This window comes from Macaca nemestrina, chromosome 12 (assembly GCF_043159975.1).
Source record: "Macaca nemestrina isolate mMacNem1 chromosome 12, mMacNem.hap1, whole genome shotgun sequence".
In the NCBI taxonomy this organism is placed as follows: domain Eukaryota; kingdom Metazoa; phylum Chordata; class Mammalia; order Primates; family Cercopithecidae; genus Macaca; species Macaca nemestrina.
In genome coordinates, this window is record NC_092136.1 from 124753754 (window position 1) to 124773286 (window position 19533).

Below are 19533 nucleotides of genomic sequence, written 5' to 3' on the forward strand. Positions count from 1 at the left end.
GAGAGAGGGGAGCCATAAACAAGAGTGTGTGTGAGCAAGATAATGAGCAAAGACCCTACTGCGTGGTGGGGCACTGAGTCCACCCGGGTGGAAAGAAGAAAGCAGCCTGCTCTAGGGGAGCATAGCCCGCAGCACTGGGATCCTTGCTGGTTAGAGGCTGGAGCCTCTGGAACCTGCCTGTGCTGATTGCCATTCCCTGCCCTCTGCTCAGAACCTCTTCTCACACCCAGGAGCCTCTGATTGCTTTCCTGGCCTTGCGTTGGAGGCTGGCTAGGCTGGCATCTGTCTCCCAAGAAGACCTAGTAAATCCCCAGTGATAATAGGAATGACAGCAAAACCATCCCGCATCTGTAGAATACTTTTCCATCTACACAGTCTTTACACTTGAAACCAGAAACAAACCGTGAAGAAAGACATCATGATGGGTAGGCAAGGTCCAGGGCTCAAGGAACTTCTGCTCAGACCTCAGAGGACAGGCCAAGGACAAGTGCCCTGGCGGGTTACTCACTGTTTACCATTTCATGTATGGTACCTTGCACATAATAGGTGCTCAATAAACATGCGTTGAGTCCCACCCTGTTTGCAGGTACCTGATTCCAGCACCTCTGCAGAAAGCAAGCAGCATCCCTGACCGTTGCCTCCTGGCATTTGTTCATTGTCCTCAGCCCTGCGGCTCTGTGCCCAGTGACTCCATGCTTCAGCCCGAGTCAAGGCTGTTGCAAAGCCTGTGTACATTTACAGTTACTGAGTTTGAGCTTGAAAGAAGTCTGGTTGCATTTGTTTGGTTGGGCTCTCTGAGTTCAATTCATTTTACATAAGAAATTACACAATTAACTACACTCTACCTTTTCTATTGTCCTTTTCTTGGTGGTAAAATACGCATAACATAAAATTTGCCATTTTAACCATTTTCAAGTATGCAATTCAGTGACATTGCATTCACACAGTTGTGCAAACTCCACCATATATATTTCCAAAACATTTTATCACTTCAGACAGAAACTCTGTACCTAATAAGCAATAACTCTGCATTCTGCCCTGGTAACCTCTCATCAACTTTCTGTCTCTATGAATTTGACTATTATATATGCTTCATATAAGCAGAATAATAATATATTTGTCCTTTTGTGTATGGTTGTTTCACTTAGCATAATGTTTTTAAGATTGATCTGTGCCGTAACATGTATCAGAATTTCATTCCTCCTTATAGATGAATAATATTCCATTGAATGTAGACGCCACATTTTGTTCATCCATTCATCTGTTGATAGACATGTAGGTTGTTTCCACTTTCTGGCTATTGTAAGCAATGCTGCAAGTATTGCATATCAATACTTACGTTGATATGCAAGTATCATTTGAGTACCTGTTTTCAGTTCTTGTGGACATATACCTAGTAGTGGAATCGCTGGATCACATTCTAATTAATTCTAAGTTTAACTTTTTGAGGAACCACCAAACTATTTTCCACAACAGCTGCACCATTTTACATTCCCATCAGCAATGCACAAGAATCTCAGTTTTTTCACATGCTGACCAACATTTGTTATTTTCTGTTTTTTTTTTTTAAATTGTAGCCATTATAGTATCTCATTGTGAAGATAGAATGTGAAGTGGTATCTCATTGTGGTTTTGATTTTCATTTTCCTAATGTTGAATGATGTTGAATGTCTTTTCATTATTAGACATTTGTATATCTTTTTTGGAGCAAGATCTAGTCAAATTCTATGCCCATTTTTAAATTGGGTTGTTTATGTTTTTGTTGTTGTGTTGTAGGACTTCTTTATATATTCTGGATATTAACCCCTTATCAGGGAAAATACGCAAATATTTTCTCCCATTCTGGAGGTTTCTTTTTTACTTCATGATAATGTCCTTTGGAACAGGCACAGTGGTTCATGCCTGTAATCCCAGAACTTGGGGAGACTGAGGCAGGCAGATCACTTGAGCCCAGGAGTTTGAGACTAGTCTGGGCAACATGGTGAGACTCTGTCTCCACAAAAAAATAAAAAATTAGCTGGGCATGGTGGCATGTGCCTGTAGTCCCAGCTACTCAGGAGGTTGAGGTGGGAGGATAGATTGAGCCCAGGAATTTAAGGCTACAATGAACTGTGATTGCACCACTGCACTCCAGCCTGAGTGGCAGAAAGAGACCTGGTCTCAACAAACAAACAAAAACAAATAGATGTTGTCTTTTGATGCACAAAAGTTTTTAATTTTGATGAAGTCTAATTTATATATTTTTCTTTTGTTGCTTATGCTTTTGGTGACATAGCTAAGAATCACTGTCAAATCCAAAGTCATGAAGATTTATCACTTTTATTTTCTTCTAAGAGTATTGTAGCTTTAACTCTTATATTTAGGTTGTTGATCCATTTTGAGTTATTTTTTGTATGGGGTGTGAGGTAGGGGTCCAAATTTATTCTTTTGCATATGGAAATCAGTTTTCTCAGCACCATTTATTGAAGAGATTGTTCTTTCCCCATTGAATGGACTTGCCCACCTTGCCGATGATCAATGTGGCCATAGCTGTTTGGCTTTATCTCTGGACTGTTGACTCAATTCCACCAGTCTAGATATCCATCCCCATACCAGTATCATGTTGTTTTGATTACTGTAGATTTACAGTAAAATTTAAAGTTGGGAAGTGTGAGATTTCCACATTTGTTCCTCTTTTTCAAGACTATTTTAGCTATTCAAGGCCCCTTGCAGTTCCATTTGAAGTTGAGATTAACTTTTCCACTTTTTTCAAGAGACTGTGGAATTCTGATAGGGATTTTTTTGAATCTGCAGATTGTTTGTTAGATGTATTGACATCAAAGCAATATTAAATCTTTCTATCCATGAACATGGTATGTCTTTTCTTTTCTTTAAATCTAATTTCAGCAATGTTTTATAGTTTTCAGTATACAAGTCTTTCATCATCTTGGTTAAATTTATTTCTAGATTTTAAAAAATATGCTATTTTAAATAGAATTGTATTTTTAATTTTCTCTTCAGCTTGTTCACTGCTGGTATATAGAAACACAAACTGTATACTTTGCTGAATGCTTATTAGTTCTAGTAACTTTCTTGTGGATTCTTTTGGATTTTCTATATACAGGGTCATGTCATCTATGAATAGAAACAGTTTTACTTTTTCCTTTTCAATTTGGATGCCTTTTATTTCTTTTTTCTTTTTTTTTCCCAATTACTCTGGCTAGAACTTCCAGCCAATATTGAACAGCAGGTGAAAGAGGCATCCTGTCTTATTTCTGATATTAGGAGGAAAGCTTTCTTTCTCACCACTGAGTATGATGTTAGCTGTCTACTGCCCTTTTGATGATGGGTCACTCTAGTGGCCTGGACCAGGTGGGAATGGAGGCACCCATCTGATTTATTACCCAACAAATGGGTTTCTCCTGATGGAGAATCATATTTGGAGTCTTGTTCAGAGCAAATACCCACTAATCAGAAAATACCAATTTCATGGGGGCACTAATCACACTGTTAAAATGTCAGCTGAACTGAAGCTCAAACATTTGTTAAGCTCCTACTATGTTGCAGGCACTTTTATTACCTCATTTGATTCTAAAACAGCTCTTGGAGACAAGCTTTTTATTATTACCACCCCCATTTTAGAGGGGAGGAAATGAATGCTAAGAGAGTGAGGTGATTCATACAGCTGGTAAGTGTTCATAGGAAGTTAGGTGTATGTGGCAAGTTTTCTGATTTGTAAATGGACTTGTTTTCTATCCAGTCATTCTCAAGGGGAGAGAGGACTGCACGCCTTTGTGGAGTGAATCAGAACCTCCCTGGGGGTGGGTTGGAGAACTAGGGAAGGCTTTCTTAAAGATACTGCACCTCTCAGCCTGTTCTGATAGATCATGTCTTCTGGAGTCTTTCACTCCCATTAGAAATTCATTGCTGCAAGGATTCACTGTGACTGACAAGAGCTTGCTGCAACTCTCACGAGTGTGCCATGGTAAAAAGCTTGTGAGTCACTGCAAACTATAGCATCTTCTTTCTTTTGTGATGTTGGTGTTAACAGATGAGTCTGAGAGACATGTAGAGTTGATTCTATCAGAAGGTTCCAAGAGGTAACTGTTTCTCAGGATTGGGAACAAATTGTTGGCAGCTCAAGGAGAGCTTCTGGCCCAGCAACTTTTGTCCTATCCCAAACCCCTGTGCTGTTAACTCGCTGGTAATCAACACTCTCAGGGAGATTAGCTTTATCAAGTAACTGCAGCCACAGGTACTTGGATAATTCATAGCCAATGGTTAGTTTCTGCCTCAAATTTCTGGGTCACTGGAGCTGTGTAAGATCCTATTCTGGACAGTGATATGAGACCCAGCTAGTGGCCTGTACATCCCTCCTCATGCACCTTTTTTTTTTTTTTTTAAGTGTGAGCATGAGCCCAGAACAGAGTCCCCATGAAAGGACGTGGCACCCTGCAGAAAAGTCCTGAGGTTTTCTGAGTCCTGTGCTGGTGCTAATTCCCAGTGTGGACAGGACACAGCAGGAGTTGGTGGCTGATGGTCTGATTGGAAGACACCTAAGCACAAAAGTCCCAATCAACTTAGGGCAAGGGAAGGCTGAGTTTTTGCTCTCTTGATATTTTGGGGTTGACTTTCCTCTTTCTTTTGTTCTCATCTGCTGCACTATGGTCAGAAAGAGGGGTAGAAGGTGAATTAAGTTCCCTGCTTCTTCCATCCAGCTTGGAGCAGGGTTCACTGAGTTTCCTCTACCTGTCTGGCCATTCGGTGCCACGTTTATGTTTTCAGCCCACATTGGAGTCATTGGTTCATGATGAGACTTCCTGGGCTGCAGATGGCCCAGGGGATAGGAACAAGCCCACCAAGAGATACTTCTATTGAAATTCTAAGTACATATATATAAACAAACAAAACCAAGGGGAGAGGGGTAGCCCTGCCCCATTACCTTAACAATCAGTCCTCTTTAGATTAAACTCAGAAGGTCTTTGTTGTCTCAATTCAATTTAACAAATATCTGTGTCATAATTTAGATAAGATGCAGGTCTTCTCTTCGATAAAATAAACATCTGCTTGGCCACTCAACTGGAGCAAACTCCTTCCAGAAACAGATTCCTTTCATCCTTCTTTCTCTGCACTCTGTGTCACTTTCTTCCGCCATCCTCCCACCTGTCCCTGTCAACTCCAAAATTTTTTCTGTCTTCTAGGTTTGAAATCTTGCAATCCCTCTTTCCCCTCCCTCTCCTTCCTTCCCTGGTCTATATAATACCATACATCCCTGCTTTCCCTGGATGGCTCTTGTTTAAATCTATTGTCCTAGTATAACTGTTAATAGCTCTCTTTTCATTCTTTTTTTGAGATGGAGTCTTGCTCTGTCGCCAGACTGGAGTGCAGTGGCACGAACTCAGCTCACTGCAACCTCCGCCTCCTGGGTTCAAGCGATTCTCCTGCCTCAGCCTTCTGAGTAGCTGGGACTACAAGTGCATGCCACCATGCCCAGCTAATATTTTCATTTTTAGTAGAGATGGGTTTTCATCATGTTGGCCAGGATGGTCTTGATCTCTCGACCTGGTGATTGTCCCGCCTTTCTTTCCCAAAGTGCTGGGATTATAGGCATGAGCCACTGCGCCCGGCCTTCTCTTTTCATTCTCAAAAGTGTCAATTTGGGCAATAAATTAAATGGTGAACCAAACTATCACCTATCAGAGGCTGAGGCTGTCCTCCTATCCATGCCCAGCATCTCACTGCTTTCCCAGTGCCACCAGCCTAGCTGAGATGCTGTCACCTCTTGCTGGCTCACTGAGAGTGCCTTTTCTCTGACGTCCATACTTGTGCCACTTCCGATTCATTCTGCAGATCATGGCCTGATTAATTCTCTCAAAATACGATACTCCGCTGCTCACCCTCTTGGTTCCTTATTGTTTATGGGATACGAATCAAACATCTTAGTCTGGCACTTAAAACCCTTTACAGCCCAGCTTCTGCTTTGGTCTCCCTCTTTCGGTTTCTCAGCATGAAGTCTCATTTCCACTCTAATTGGTTGATACTCTGTCCCCTGACCCTGTTCTGTGATGGCCACCTGTGAACATTTGCTCTCAAAGGTCCACTTACCTGGGCTCTCACTCTGGCTGTTCCCACAGATGCAAATCCATGCCTGCATCCTTCAAGCCCAGCAGGGATTCCCATTTTTTAAATACAGTGCTCTGTGACCAGCCCATCCCTCAGCACTCTCTCCTCCTCTGAACTCCTTGGCCTAGAGCAATTATTGTCTGCACAATTCATTTGGCATCTAATCATGTACTGCCTCATGACTTTTCATATATTGTTTCTTGAACTAGGGCTGGAATTATTTGATGTAATTTCACTTTTTGTTCTCATGTGCCTGTCTCCATAGTCAAACTGCAGGTTCCTTGAGGACAGGAGCTGCATCTTTTTCATCTTTTCATTCCTTATGGCACCAAGTGCCTAGTAGGTATAACATAAATACTTTCCAGAAAATCTTAAGAGGTGTTCATTTAGGAATCTTGGGACTGGAAAGACCCTTAAATAACGTAGCTTAAACTCTTATTTTGTAGATAAACAACAACAAAAACATGAAGAGACAAGAAGTCAAGAGACTTGGCCAAAGAGACCCAGCTAATGCAGATGGCAGAGGCAGGATTCAAGCACAGATGTTGTCATTCTAAGTCCAGGACACTCTCCAGTCACCACAGGCTACTGCCTGTGTGTTGATTTTATTTTGTGAGTGGATTGTATTCATTTTCAAAGGTGCGTAGGAATTTAGAAAGCAGAAGAAACCAAAGCGAGCAAGCCAGGAGTGTGGCACAGCCTCAGCAATGTCCCAGAGGTGCAAACTTGTGTGGCATAACTCTGAGGCCACAGCAATTAGGCCACCATAATTTCACTCTAAGAGAGTGGTGGGGGTGGCGGGTCAGGGAAGACCACAGTCTCATTATTTGGGGATTGAGCAGTAGACGTCGCAGTGCAGTCACCTGCCAGTGCCTCAGGCGAGCATCTCATCACTAGACTCCACTGTTGGGAAGTTGTGGTGTGGCATGTGTTTTGGGTGGGGTGTGCACTGGGGGTGGCCAGCTCAGGAGGGCTGGACGAGGACATAGGAAACGCCTTTTCAGAAGTGGCTGGGACGTACTTGCTTTGGGTTGTGATGAAACCCGGCTGCATTGGCATTGAAAAACGTCACCGGTAATGCTGTTATATATCCCTTTCAACTTTAATAAGGTGTTGCAAAAACTACAAAAATACATATAACTAAAACCACATTTCACCGGAAGCTTGATCTCGAATCCCTTTCTACTGCTCCAGTGTGGTGCTTCGCACTGTCAATAGAGCTGTTAAAACACAATGGAAAGTGGGTAATTGTGCATTATATGGCTTTTGTTTTCCGTGATGAAATATCGACATCTGAGCAGAGAGAGGGATTATTGTGGCACAGGGCACTGTGAAGAGACGTGAGGGGCAGGCTGGGGACTTGCGGCGGGGGGAGGGCTGAGGGCAGAGGTAGAGGGAGCAGGAATCTGGCTTCTATTCCAGCAGGTCTCTCTGAGTCTCGGTTTTTCTCACCATAAATGTGGGGAAATTCATACATCTCACTGATGTGAAGAGGCTCTGAGCTGATCACCAGGATTGGCAGAAGGCTCCGGGGTCCCGGCAGAGCCGTGCAAAGCCAGGGCAGGGCTGCGCACTCATTCACAGGCACTGGGGCTGAAGAATGTGTCTGAAGGCAGCCTGGGAAGATAAGGGCAAATTAAGTCAGGAAACAGGCACTGCAATTGTTTCCTGGGGAAAGCTGGGCCAGCGTCCATCCTGTGTCCTGCTGGCGGGAATTCATAAATGATGTCCTTTAACCTGACGCTGGGGGAGCCTGGCAGGAGCTGGGTCTGGGGAAGGTGGAGACCCGCAAAAGTGCCTTCTGCTTAGAGCACACTTGTTCTTCCCACAAGTGATAACAACAATTAAATAATAACAGCTGCCCTTTATTGAGTCTGGGATGGCAGGTGCTTACATATGTTTTCTTAATTCTTTCAGCAGCCCTGGAAGGGAGGTGTTCACCCATTTTCTGGATGGGGAACCCAGGCCAGGTGGGAGGACTGTCTGCCTTGTCCCCCAAGTCTCAGCCTCCCTGTTTCAGAGGCCACAGGCAGGAAAGGACATCTGGGTGGCACACAGGAAATCATGGCCAGCCAGGTCGGGGGGCTTGGTTTCACTTGTTTGGGGGAAAGAAATCAAAAGAAGCTGGCAGGGAAACCAGCTGTGAATTCTTCGTGAGCAAGGGACTGTTTGCGCGTGGGGAAGACTGCCCTGAGGTGACGTGAAGGCAGTGCTGGGGTCATCTGGGACAGTCCCTTGCCTCCACGCAGGTGAACCACTTGCTAGGTGGGACCCTCAGGGTCACTTCTGTCAGCTGTGCAGCATTGCGGGCTCTGCCACTGAGTTTGAGGGACGACCTGTCTCTCTAGATAGATTACATTTGGTTTGCTCAGAAGGCATTTATAGCTTTATAAAGCTCTTAAATTGGCTCTTTTCCCCCCTCAAAACATTTCTCCAAGCTTACAAGGCCAGTTTTAGAATAGCAATTACCAGCTCCAATATCCCCCAGCAAACTCATGCTGTGCTGTTGTATATAAACTGCTTGGGACATTTGTAATGCTGCCACACAGCGTATCTGCGCCGCAGAAAGCCCCCCTCTGCCGAGGAATGCTGCAGAGGCCCTTTCTCGGCTCTAATTTATGGGCCACATAAAACTCTGTGAAGTTGCCCTGCATCTTTCTGAGGCAAAGTTGAGGTTTTTTACTGTTTCAAGCTGCTAATTTTTTCCATTTAAAGCAAGCCTTCTGTCCGTGCCAGTGTGCATGTGTGCATACAAGTTGGCCACTTTAATTTATGTGCCTCTTTCTCTCTGTGTAAGGCTTATAACTTACGAATGTCTGCATGAAATACAGAGTCGCTCTTCCTGTTACAAGAGGCGTGGATGCTTTGTCCTATGTGTGGGATAACCTGCACCCCACCCCGCCTCAAACCCGGGGACAAAGTAGCCTCAGTGCAGAGAGGGGCATTGACCTAGGAACATTGATGGGACTCACCCTGTGAACGAAGGCCCAGTGTCCTCACCAGTAAGAAGAGGGGCTTGATGAGAGGCAGCATGGTGGGGTGCAGGCATAGGAGGTTCAGAGCAGGGGACGAGGATTTAAGGATAGAATGGAGCACATTCCAGAAATGCTGCCTTGGACAAACCATGTAAGCTTTCCAAGCCTCAGTTTCCCCATTTTCCGGATGGGGGTAGGATTATAAATTTCTCACCGTAGTGTTGTGAGTACCAAGTATGCTAATGACTGCAGAGGCCCTTCCTCAACTAAGGCAATATTGAAGGGCTGGTTGGGAGCTATTCCAAGCTCTGAGCTGCCAGCAGGGCCCCATAGGAGGGGCAATGACCAAGAGCAATGTGATGTCTCTGGGCTTTCCAAAGTCAAATCTAGGCGTCTTTGTGTGAGCCCTTCCTCCCTGGTCTCTGCTGAGCCCTGTGTGGAGGGTGGTTGCGTAGCGCAGGGCAGGAGAGCTCTGCACATGCTTCTCCTTTTCCAGCAGGGCCCTCTGGGCTGGAAAGAGCTCTCATCCCTTGCTAAGAGCAGTTGGCATCCACTTCCCCACCCCAGGCCAGCTCCCACTGCAGCCTTTCTTGAGAGCAATAATCCTCTCCTGGTCTTTGCTGATGCTTCTCATCAGAAGATAACACAGCGAGTCTTTTCAGGGTCTCCTGAGAACCTGGAAGATATTGAGCAGGTGCTGGGGGATTCACAGGCAAGGAGGTTTGTAGCTCCTAGTCCCCCACCCCCACCCTGCCTCACAGGAGGGTCCTCACCCTGTGTCCTCACAGCAGGACCCTTACACCTGGGGAACTGGGCCCTCCTGCCCCTGTGTTGGGATCACACTGGCTGACAGAGAGGGGCACTCAGCCTCTCCTGGGGTTTTGGTGAGCCCCTCACTGCAGAGGACCCCAAAGGCCCACTCTTGCTTCAGTGTCCCCGAGGCCTCATTCCTCCTCTTAAACTGCTTGCTGCTGCAGTGCTCCCACTTGGATATTTTGCCATGAATGTAAAATGCCACGAGTTAAAACAGACTCATTCAATACATTTTCAGTGAAGGGAAAGATGCTGCCGTCCATTGAGCACCTACTATATGCCAGGCTGCGGGCAAGGTGCTGTGCATACTCCAGCTAATTTAATCCTCACCACAAACCCTCCAGATAATAACTAACCTGCATGCAGCACTTCCAACATGCCAGGCACGACTTTGAGCTCTTTACGTAGGTCCTACCTTCCTGACGCTCTTAGGAGGTGGGCTCTATTGTTATCCTCTTTTGTATTATAGACGGGAAAACGTCTATAATATATATAGCATGGAATGCTTAAGGAACCCATCCAACATCACACAACCAGTAGCTTGGGAAGATGGGGTTAGCACCCAAGGAGCCTGTTTCCATGTCTGAACTCTTAACCACACCACAAGAAACATGGCTTCTTCAAGGAGGGCATTCATTATTACTGTATTGTAATTGTACCCCACCTAAACTTACCTTTAGATATAAACACTGATTCTCAGACTAGAAAGAAGCTGAGCCAGAATTTGAACCCAGGCTGGTTTGCTCCAAAGCACCTGATCTTTCCATTATGCCTGTATCCTCTTGCTTACTGGTTCAAGACATGTGTTTTTCCTACCCTCAGTTCATAATCTTTTAAGCAAGTAGGTAATATTATAAAACTAAAAGTTTTTAGGAACATGAGGATGGCTTGGAGCTGGGAGGCCTGAGAAGCAGGAGGAGGGGTGAAGACTTTCAGCAGTTGGCAGTGAGTGGGGAGGTGGGCAGGTCCTGGGGATGGTCGAGGGTCCTGGTTAGGGTCAAGGCCAAAAGAGGAGAGGTTTGAGAGCTGTTCTGAAGAACCAAAAGAACAAGGTGATGGAGTAGGTATTGGAAATCTGGTATAGGGGAAAACCTACACCCTGAAGACTCGGTGAGCTGACATACTACTCATGAAAATGAGAGTGAAGTTCTCATGGGCCAAGGGTCTCTTTTTTACAACACTGAGTTTGAGAAGCCAGGGAAACGGCCAGTGGGGGAGTCCCGTCAGCAGATGGCAATGCCTGATAATTTTTCCAACACTGGTTTTGAATGTCAGGGTTCTTAAAGTGTTTGTGCCATGGTCTCCTTGAAGATCTGATGGAATGATTAATTCTCTCCCAAGGAATACGTACACACACACACACACACACACACACATATACACACACAAATTTATTGACAATGTCCTAGACACAGAAACTCCAGGTTAAGGACGCTGGGTTTACAGCTTCTGGCTGGCCCCCTCCCCCACCATTTAGGTGGCTTCTGGGTCTGCTTGGGAAGCTGGGGAACCAGCATTCTGCATGGCTTGGCTCTGTCTGTAGGCATTGGCCATGGGGATCTGTGCCAAGATCCTTAAAGGGGCGACTTTTGCACACAAATCATGGAGCTGGCAACAGTACAGGTGAGATTTCCTCTCGGACCCTGAGCCTGCTGGAGTGTCAGCATGGCCGTTTTCCCAGAGCTTGTGTATTCCCATGGCAGCTGGGAAGGGTCTCTGAGGTCTGTGCATCTTTTCTCTCAGTCACTGACTCTTGCGTGTGCTGACTGTGTCTGGGGCTGGGCTGGACATTTTGCTGGTTTCTCTAGGGCTCCCTGAGGCCTATAGCTTAGGATAGGGCCTGAAACAGGGCCTGAGCCAGGGAAACCCTCTTCCGTTGAGCCCACTTTCTGTCCCTGTACACCACACCCCAAGTGATCGGAAGCCTTTCCATCATGGAGTCTCCCAATATCCCCACCAAGAATCTCCATGCTGTGTGTTGCTAACCAGGCTTTTATGGGACAAGGGTGGAAGGGCCACTGTTACAGAGAGTGCTGGTATTCAGAGGTGGTGCAGGGGATGAGGAAGATCTGAGAGCCAGTGAAGCCAAACCTGGGTCAAACCCTGCTCCAATTTCACCTGTGACCTTGGGCAAGCTACCTTACCTCTCTGAGCCTGAATATCCTCATCATTAGAACAAAGGCATTGGATTCGATCATGCCCAAGGCCTCATCCTTGTTAATTTTCCATGATTCTAAGTATTGGTAGAGAACCACAGCTTTCCTGTAGTGGCTGCAGGGAATTAAGTATCCCTGATGATTAGCGGAGATAAAAGGGTCCTCTCCCTCCTGAGCAGGGGCCCTGGTGCTTTATACTTTGAGAAGAGGCCTTTGTAGCAGTGCCTGGTATGTGGATATGAAGAAGGCACTTCCCTGGGATCACTGGATTTTACTCTACTGGGTGAGAATAGGGTAGCCATAAGTGATGTGGCTACTTAAATTTAAATGAATTAAAATGCACTCTCATTAGAAAGTCAGCTCCTCGATCTCACTAGCCATATTTCATGGGGTCAGCATCGCTGCAGAGAGTGCTGCTGTTGGAGTCGGCCCCAGCCAGGACCCCTGCTTCTCTGAGGGGACAGAGATCTCGCTTAGTCGGGGCAGGTTGGTGTTTGGAGTAGTTGAGTGATGACTCTCAGGGAGAGCTTGGTCCTGTGTAATTCATTGCATCTGAGCCTTAGCCGGGAGGGTCCCATGCTGGGGACCCCATAACAACACAGCTCTGCCTCAGACCCCTTCCCTGCCCCAAAGCAGAGGCAAAAAACAAACAAACAAACAAACAAACAAAAAAACACAGCTGAGGCTCTGACAGGGCTGCTGTAGTGGTTAGTTGGAGAGTCCCCAAGGGGAAGACACACATCCCCCAGGGTCCTGGGTGCAGCTGCCGGTGCAGAACTGGTAGGACTCCTGGAATGGTGTCCTGGTGATCTCAGGGTGGGTCATCTCGGTATCTGCTCCACTCTGCCCTTCACACAGATGTGCTGCAGCCACCTCTTTGGGCCACAACTGCAGCCAGGGGTTGCAGATTAGAGGCCCTAGGGAAGCTGGTGGTTACTCCCTGCAAACTGCATTAGCAGCATAATCCTTGTCCTTGCAGGACCAATGCGGGGAAGCAGCTGAGCTTTCAGGCAGCCTTCAGGGGCAAGGCTTTGGGTGGAAGAAGCTTGAAAAGGGCTGATGGTCCCTTGTCTGTGTTTCCCAGCGCCACAGTCTGGGGTGGGCCTGGTAGCCCATCCTCTTGGGACTTGCTGGGGCTCTCACATCTACTCACCAGAAAAGAGAGTAGCAGAGAGATGATTTGTGTCAGGAGCCCAGCATGGAATCCTCACATGGAGAAAGTCAAATGTTCCACCATCATTTCTATAGCTGATTTCTTTCCCCTGAAGAAGACGATGAATTCTGTGTCTAGATGGGTTGCTCCTATAAGCTTTTCGGATAGAAAGGCCAGAAGGCAAAGGTAGGGGTAGAGGGCCATATGACATTGCACCCCATCAATCAGTTTCAGCCATGGGTCCCCTCTTTACCTGAGGGTAAGAGGGACGGCGCATGGGGACAATTTCTCCCTTTGAAACTTGCTTTCAGGCTCTCCTTCCATATCTTCATTCCCCTCCATGGTAGTGAGGTAATTTGAGTGCCTCACTATATTTTCCTTCAGTACAAGTGAATTTGGAAGACAGGTTTTTCACAGGGTAGTAAAATAATCAGTGCAGGCTCATTCTTATGTACACTTCCTTGAGTTTCCGACCTGTGATAACAGGGGCCTCTCTGAGACCATTGGTGGTCCCAACCCTGTAGATCTGGCCTACAGGCCCCTCAGACATTGATGCCCTCCTTATTGCCACCTGCTCCTCCTCTGATTTTTTCTTTTGCAGATTCTACTCCCTCACCTGTCTCCTCATGCCCCTCTTCCTCCTCCACCTCCTCCTCCTCCTCCTCCTCCTCCTCCTCCTTCTTCTTCTTTTTTATTTATTTAGTTTTTTTGGAGATGGAGTCTCACTCTTGTTGCCTAGGCTGGAGTGCAGTGGCATGATCTCGGCTCACTGCAACCTCCACCTCCTGGGTTTAAGCGATTCTCCTGTCTCAGCCTCCTGAGTAGCTGGGATTACAGGCATCCGCCACTACGCCTGGCTAATTTTTGCATTTTTAGTAGACACAGGGTTTCGTCATGTTGGCCAGGCTGGTCTCAAACTCCTGGCCTCAAGTGATCCGGCCTCCTCAGCCTCCCAAAGTGCTGGGATTCTGGCGTGAGCCCCCATGCCCAGCCTTCTTCCCTTTTTTCCTCCTCTTTGGTAGTTGATCTCACCTGTTGCCCCAGCCCAGCCCCAGGTGGCATGTGATTGTGCTTGTGCTCAGCTGACCAGCCCCAGCCCCTCTGAGAGCTCTCCAGGCTCCTAGACTGCTCTGAGGAGGTCAAAGAGCTTCAGTGAGGGGGGAGAACGGCTGCTCCCACCATTGCCCAGGTAGCCCCTTCTCATGGCAAAACATTCCTCGGTTCTCACCTTCACTCAGGTCCAGGTGCCCCTGCCAGCCCTGTACCCGCATTCAGTGCTAATTAAATATATTATCCATGTGAGAAAAACCAACTCAGGAAGTTAAATCAGTTATTGCAAAAGAAAACAGTGTGGCATATTTTACTGTCCCAGATCAGCAATGTGGGCTCCTGAGCTGCTCAAGATTTCCTGGGTTGGCCGGGCGCTGTGGCTCACACCTGTAATCCCAGTACTTTGGGAGGCCAGGGCTGGTGGATCACTTGAGGTCAGGAGTTTGAGACCAGCCTGGCCAACATGGTAAAACCCTATCTCTACTAGAAATACAAAAAATTTAGCCGGATGTGGTGGTGGGCGCCTGTAATCCCAGCTACTCAGGAGGCTGAGACAGGAGAAATCGCTTGAACCCAGGAGGTGGAGGTTGCAGTGAGCCAAGATTGTGCCACTTCACTCCAGCCTGGGTGACAGAGCAAGACTCTGTCTCAAAATAAATAAATAAATAAATAAATAAATAAATAAATAAATAATAAAAGACTCACTGGGTCTCTCCTTGCTATGCGTATGAACTGGGCAAGATAGAAGCAACATCCATTCATTGAATGAATCCTGGTCTTGGAGCCAAACCACCTCAGTTCATCACCCATGGCTGAGAAGCTTGGGCAGGTATCTCCTCTCCTCTGTGATTCCACTTTCCCATCTATAGACAGTGACACCAGTGGGCTCTTAGGGCTGTCTGGGCTGAGAGCACCTTGTCTTACCTTCAATGTACAACGTCAGAGCCTGGCCGCTGGGCTTTTCCCCAGATGGTAACCGGGGCAGGGACCAGAGGGTCCCACTGACAAAGCATTTTGTTCTCTCTTGTCACAGCCATTAGTCCCATGTAGAAATAAGGCCAAGGGATGAGGAGAGAGTCACTCCCAAGGGTCGGAGGCAGGGGAGGGAGTAGAAAGGACCAGGCCAGCTTGATTTCCTCCCCCTGCACCTTAACTTGTGCCTCCCCAACCTACCCAATCTCACTGAACAGCAGCAGAATTCACCAAGTTTCTGTAGTCAGAAACCTGGGCCCTGGCTTTGACTTTGACCCTTCCCTCATTTCCTCACAGCCCAGTGGTAGGTTCTGTGAATTCGACCTGTGATGTAAAGGGTGAATCTTGGCCTGACCATGGCTCTCCGTGCCCCGTGCCGCCCCCTGAGCCCAAATCTCTGCCACCGCTTGCCAGGCTCATTGCAGTGCCTCCCGCTGGTTCCCAGCCTCCCCCTGGCCCTCCGTCTCTTCTCTACACTGAAGCCACAGCCATCACCCATGCCCGTGTTTCTCCTGTACCGAGGCCACCACAGTCTGCAGTCACATATTTATTTATGTGATGTGGAGTTTAATGTCTGACTTGCCCATGAGACATGCTGCAGGAGATCAAGGGCAGGGTCTGGGTTGATTGTCACTGTATCCCCAGTGCCCTTGATGAGGAACGGTTGAGCAACTGAGTGAATGACCCAGGCTGGGCTCTTGTTTCCTCGCTGTCTCTAGCCTCACTTCCAAAGGGACGCCCCCTCTAGACCACGTGATCTTCATGTGCAGGGGGTCTCTGCCTTTTGTATACTGCACATTGAGGGACTTGGTAAAGCTTTGGTGAATGAATCGTGAGGCTGTGAAGTAGAAGACTTGACCGGGATCCCTAAATGCAGACCACTGTCCTCAGATTCAGCCTGGGGCCACCTGTGCCATCATTGCTCATTTTAGCTCCTTCTCACTTATCTCCCAGGGCCTTGGTTTCCATGAACCCTTTCTGACCTGAGAGCTTAGGCTGGGGCTGAACCCAGACTGCTGCTTGGTTATGGCCATTCTACTCACAGGAGGAAGCGGGGTCTTCCTTTCTGCTTTCTAGCGGGGTTTGGGAGCTAGAGGAGACATGCAGGGGCTCTGTGTGAAGCCCCCTCACTGCTGATGCCTAGAGCCTTTGGCCGGATGAGCTCTTCAGAACCTCTGTGTCTTCTGGAACTATGTCCTTCCCAGATATTGCTTTCTTCCTTGGCAGAAAAAAAAAAAAGCAGCCTCCCTCCAAAGTTCTGGGGTCTCACAGACGACATGGAAAATGTCCACAAGGAATGGCCACAGAAGAGCAGGCCAAGTCCTGCAGAGAGAGTCAAGGCCGGCTGGAGAAGGTGCCTGGCACTGTGATTTGCTGCCTGTGTCCCTCTCGGAGCTGGAGTTTCCACCTGTGAAAGGGAGATTGCGCCACCTGTGTGGCTGCCAAGCTAAGGAGTATCTGACAGATTCACGGGAAGCAGGAAGCGTGCCAGCTGGAAAATGGTGATTTTTCATCCGACACCATCAGGAAAGCCCCAGACTTCACCCCCTCCCTCTCTCCTGTTATTAATGGCCATGTGGACCAAATTCCTCAGCCTCACTTCCTTCAAGGTTTTCTTCCAGAGCCTTATCTCAGGCACTCCTGGCTCCTTTTAGTTTCTTTCCTGCTGGGTAGGCATTTCCCCCAAGAGCCCAGCGAGTTTAGCATCAGGCCAGGTTGGGGAAGAATGTGGGCTCAGCTGGGAGGCTGGGGGTCGCGAGCCGCCTTGTGGCTGCTCCATGGGGTCTGGCGGAGCCCCAGCCTCTGGCTGTGACATACAGCCCCCTTCATGAAGCCAGACAGAATTAAGCCTTTTGTTTCCTGTTTGCTAGGCCGGCTTAAAGAAAACACAGAGGGTCGGTGCGGCTAGGGCTCCCAACAAGACGGCCTTTGTATTCATTTAATTAATCAGTTAGCTGAGGGGAAGGAGAGGGGGAAAGTTCATGTTATAAATACATGTTTTTCTTTGGCTTCCCCTCCTGCAAAAGACACGGCCTGAATGGCATCCCCAAGAGAGCCCCCATCTCACTGTAGACATGCTGGGGGCCGGGGCCAGCCAGGCTGCAGCTGAGACCCTCCTTGCCCCTTTGCTTGCCCTGCCCCCTGCAACCCTCACCAAGGGGCCTTATCCCTGAAGGCTGTGGGTCCTGGGGGAGTATTAATGCTGATGGGGTGGGTAAGGAGTGGTGGCCACTCCTACAGCCCATTCTTCCTCTTTACCTCTCCCCTCAGACCCCACACCCTCCAGGGATGAGGTGGCTGCACTGCCACATGGTGAGGTGTCTGTCCCCAAAGAGGCCTGGGCAGTTGGCAGGTGCACCGTGGAGAAGTCCAGGTACAGAGGGAGAACGGCTGAAGCTGGCACCAAGGTGTCCAGACTGACAGAATGCTGAGCACTGGCAGGGGACACCGAGGGACATCCGGCATCCTCTATCCCACCTTCCGTAGTGCAGGGGGAGGAGCTGTGGAATGTGCTCCTAGGGCTCAGGGGAGGCTGCGAGTGGGGGGTGAGTGCTCTGGGACAGATAATTTCATCACCCCTTCAGGCTCCACAGAGCATTTTTAAAGCTTTGTTTGATGATATTATTTAAACAATTATTTTTTTCCTTTTAGAGATGGGCAAATTTACTCACTATTCTCCCGCCTTTCCTCTCTACCCCCAGCTGCCAGGTATTTTTAGAGTTTAAAAAACCTTTCATTATGAGGTGAAATATTTGCAGTCCCTGAATGTATGGCCCTCGGAATAGAATTTCACCGTGGTAAATTTTTCCTTATGTGCTCTTCATTTTAATTCTTATTGGAATCTCTGGTATCTGGGGACCATGGTGCTAGGCCTTCCGACTATGCAGCTCAGAAATTCCCCAAATCTAACCAAGAGATACAGAGTTCAGGCTGGGACCTCACCTCCGGCCTCGAAATATTTATTTATACGAGATAGGCTAGAGTGCAGTCCAGTGATCACGGCTCACTGCAGCCTCAACCAGCTGGGTCCAAGCAGTCCTCCCGCCTCAGACTCCCAAGTAGCTGAGACCACGAGTGCACTCATTTAAAAATTTTTGGTAGAGACAAGGTCTCACTATGTTGGCCAGGCTGGTCTTGAACTCCTGGGCTCAAGCGATCTTCCTGCCTCAGCTTCCCAAGTACGGGGATTACAGGCGTGAGCCACCACGCCTGCCTTTCAATATTTGTTCAACTTGCCTTGTCTGGACATCAGGACAATTACAAGTGGCCCCGCTTCCTTCCTGTAGCTCTCCCTTCCTTGGCCCTTCAGGGAAGTCAGCAAAGCCAGGCAATGGGCAGAGTTGTACAGTGTTCTCTGGGGACAGGACTGCCAGGCCTCAGTTTTCTCTCTCCCTCCTTGGAGGACATTCTTCCCCTCTCAGCCACAGAAAGAGGTCCACAGTTTCAAACCACAAACCCAAATGCCCTCTCTCTAGCGGCTTTTGGGAGCAGAGTCGAGCCAGGCTGAGCCCTGGCTAGGGTGGTATTCCACTAGCAAAACAGCAAAATGCCTGGAGTCATGCGTGCCTTGGGTCAGCAAACTGTTCAATTTACCTCACTGCATGGTGCCTGGAGAGTGTGTCCGTGTGTGCCCGCGTCCCCTGAAGCAATGGGTAAAACTCAGGACTCCAGAATCTCTGTGTCATCTCTGGGGGACTCTTGTATTAGCTCATTCTTCCCAAGCTTCATTTTCCCAAACCATGCTTCACTTTCGCCATCTGAGTAGAGAGAAGTACAGCCCTCTGTGTTCCTCTGCTCAGAGGGTGGGGCCTGGTGCCCTTTGTTTGGGGCTCCTGGAACTGCCTTCCCCAGAGACATATGGAGAGGGGGAAGGCAGGGAGACAGGTTCGACCTAGAGAACAAATTTCCTTCTCAGAGTTGTTTGAATCCCAGAGACACCAGAGCTGGAAGGAATCCCAGTGAATCCCAGCTGAACGGGGTGAGAAGCAAAGGCGTGCTCCTTTCCTGAAAGAGGAAGTGTAGTTCATGGCTTGGTGGCAAGTCGGGTAGCAGGGCCTTGGTTTTGGAGTTAAGTCTCCGGATAGAAGGGGTGATTAAAGCTGTGTTTCTCCAGTGAAACGCCGTCTCTACTAAAAATACAAAAAATTAGCTGGGCGTGGTGGCGGGCACCTGGAGTCCCAGCTACTTGGGAGGCTGAGGCAGGAGAATGGCATGAACCCGGGAGGCGGAGCTTGTGGTGAGCCAAGATCGCGCCACTGCACTCCAGCCTGGGCGACAGAGCGAGACTCTGTCTCAAAAAAGAAAAAAAAAA

General features: G+C 48.0%; 1 protein-coding gene across 16 annotated transcripts in view; it reads left to right on the forward strand.

The window, feature by feature from the left end:
• The window catches only part of LOC105476270 (PBX/knotted 1 homeobox 2), a 330030-nt gene that overhangs the window by 81322 nt on the left and 229175 nt on the right, over positions 1 to 19533 (forward strand). The window contains exon 1 of one of the 16 annotated variants that reach the window (XM_071076009.1): positions 6695 to 6714. The exons of 14 other annotated variants lie outside the window; for them this stretch is intronic. The gene's annotated coding sequence lies outside the window, so the exon portion shown is untranslated. One more of the 16 variants, XM_071076008.1, reaches the window with a different exon arrangement.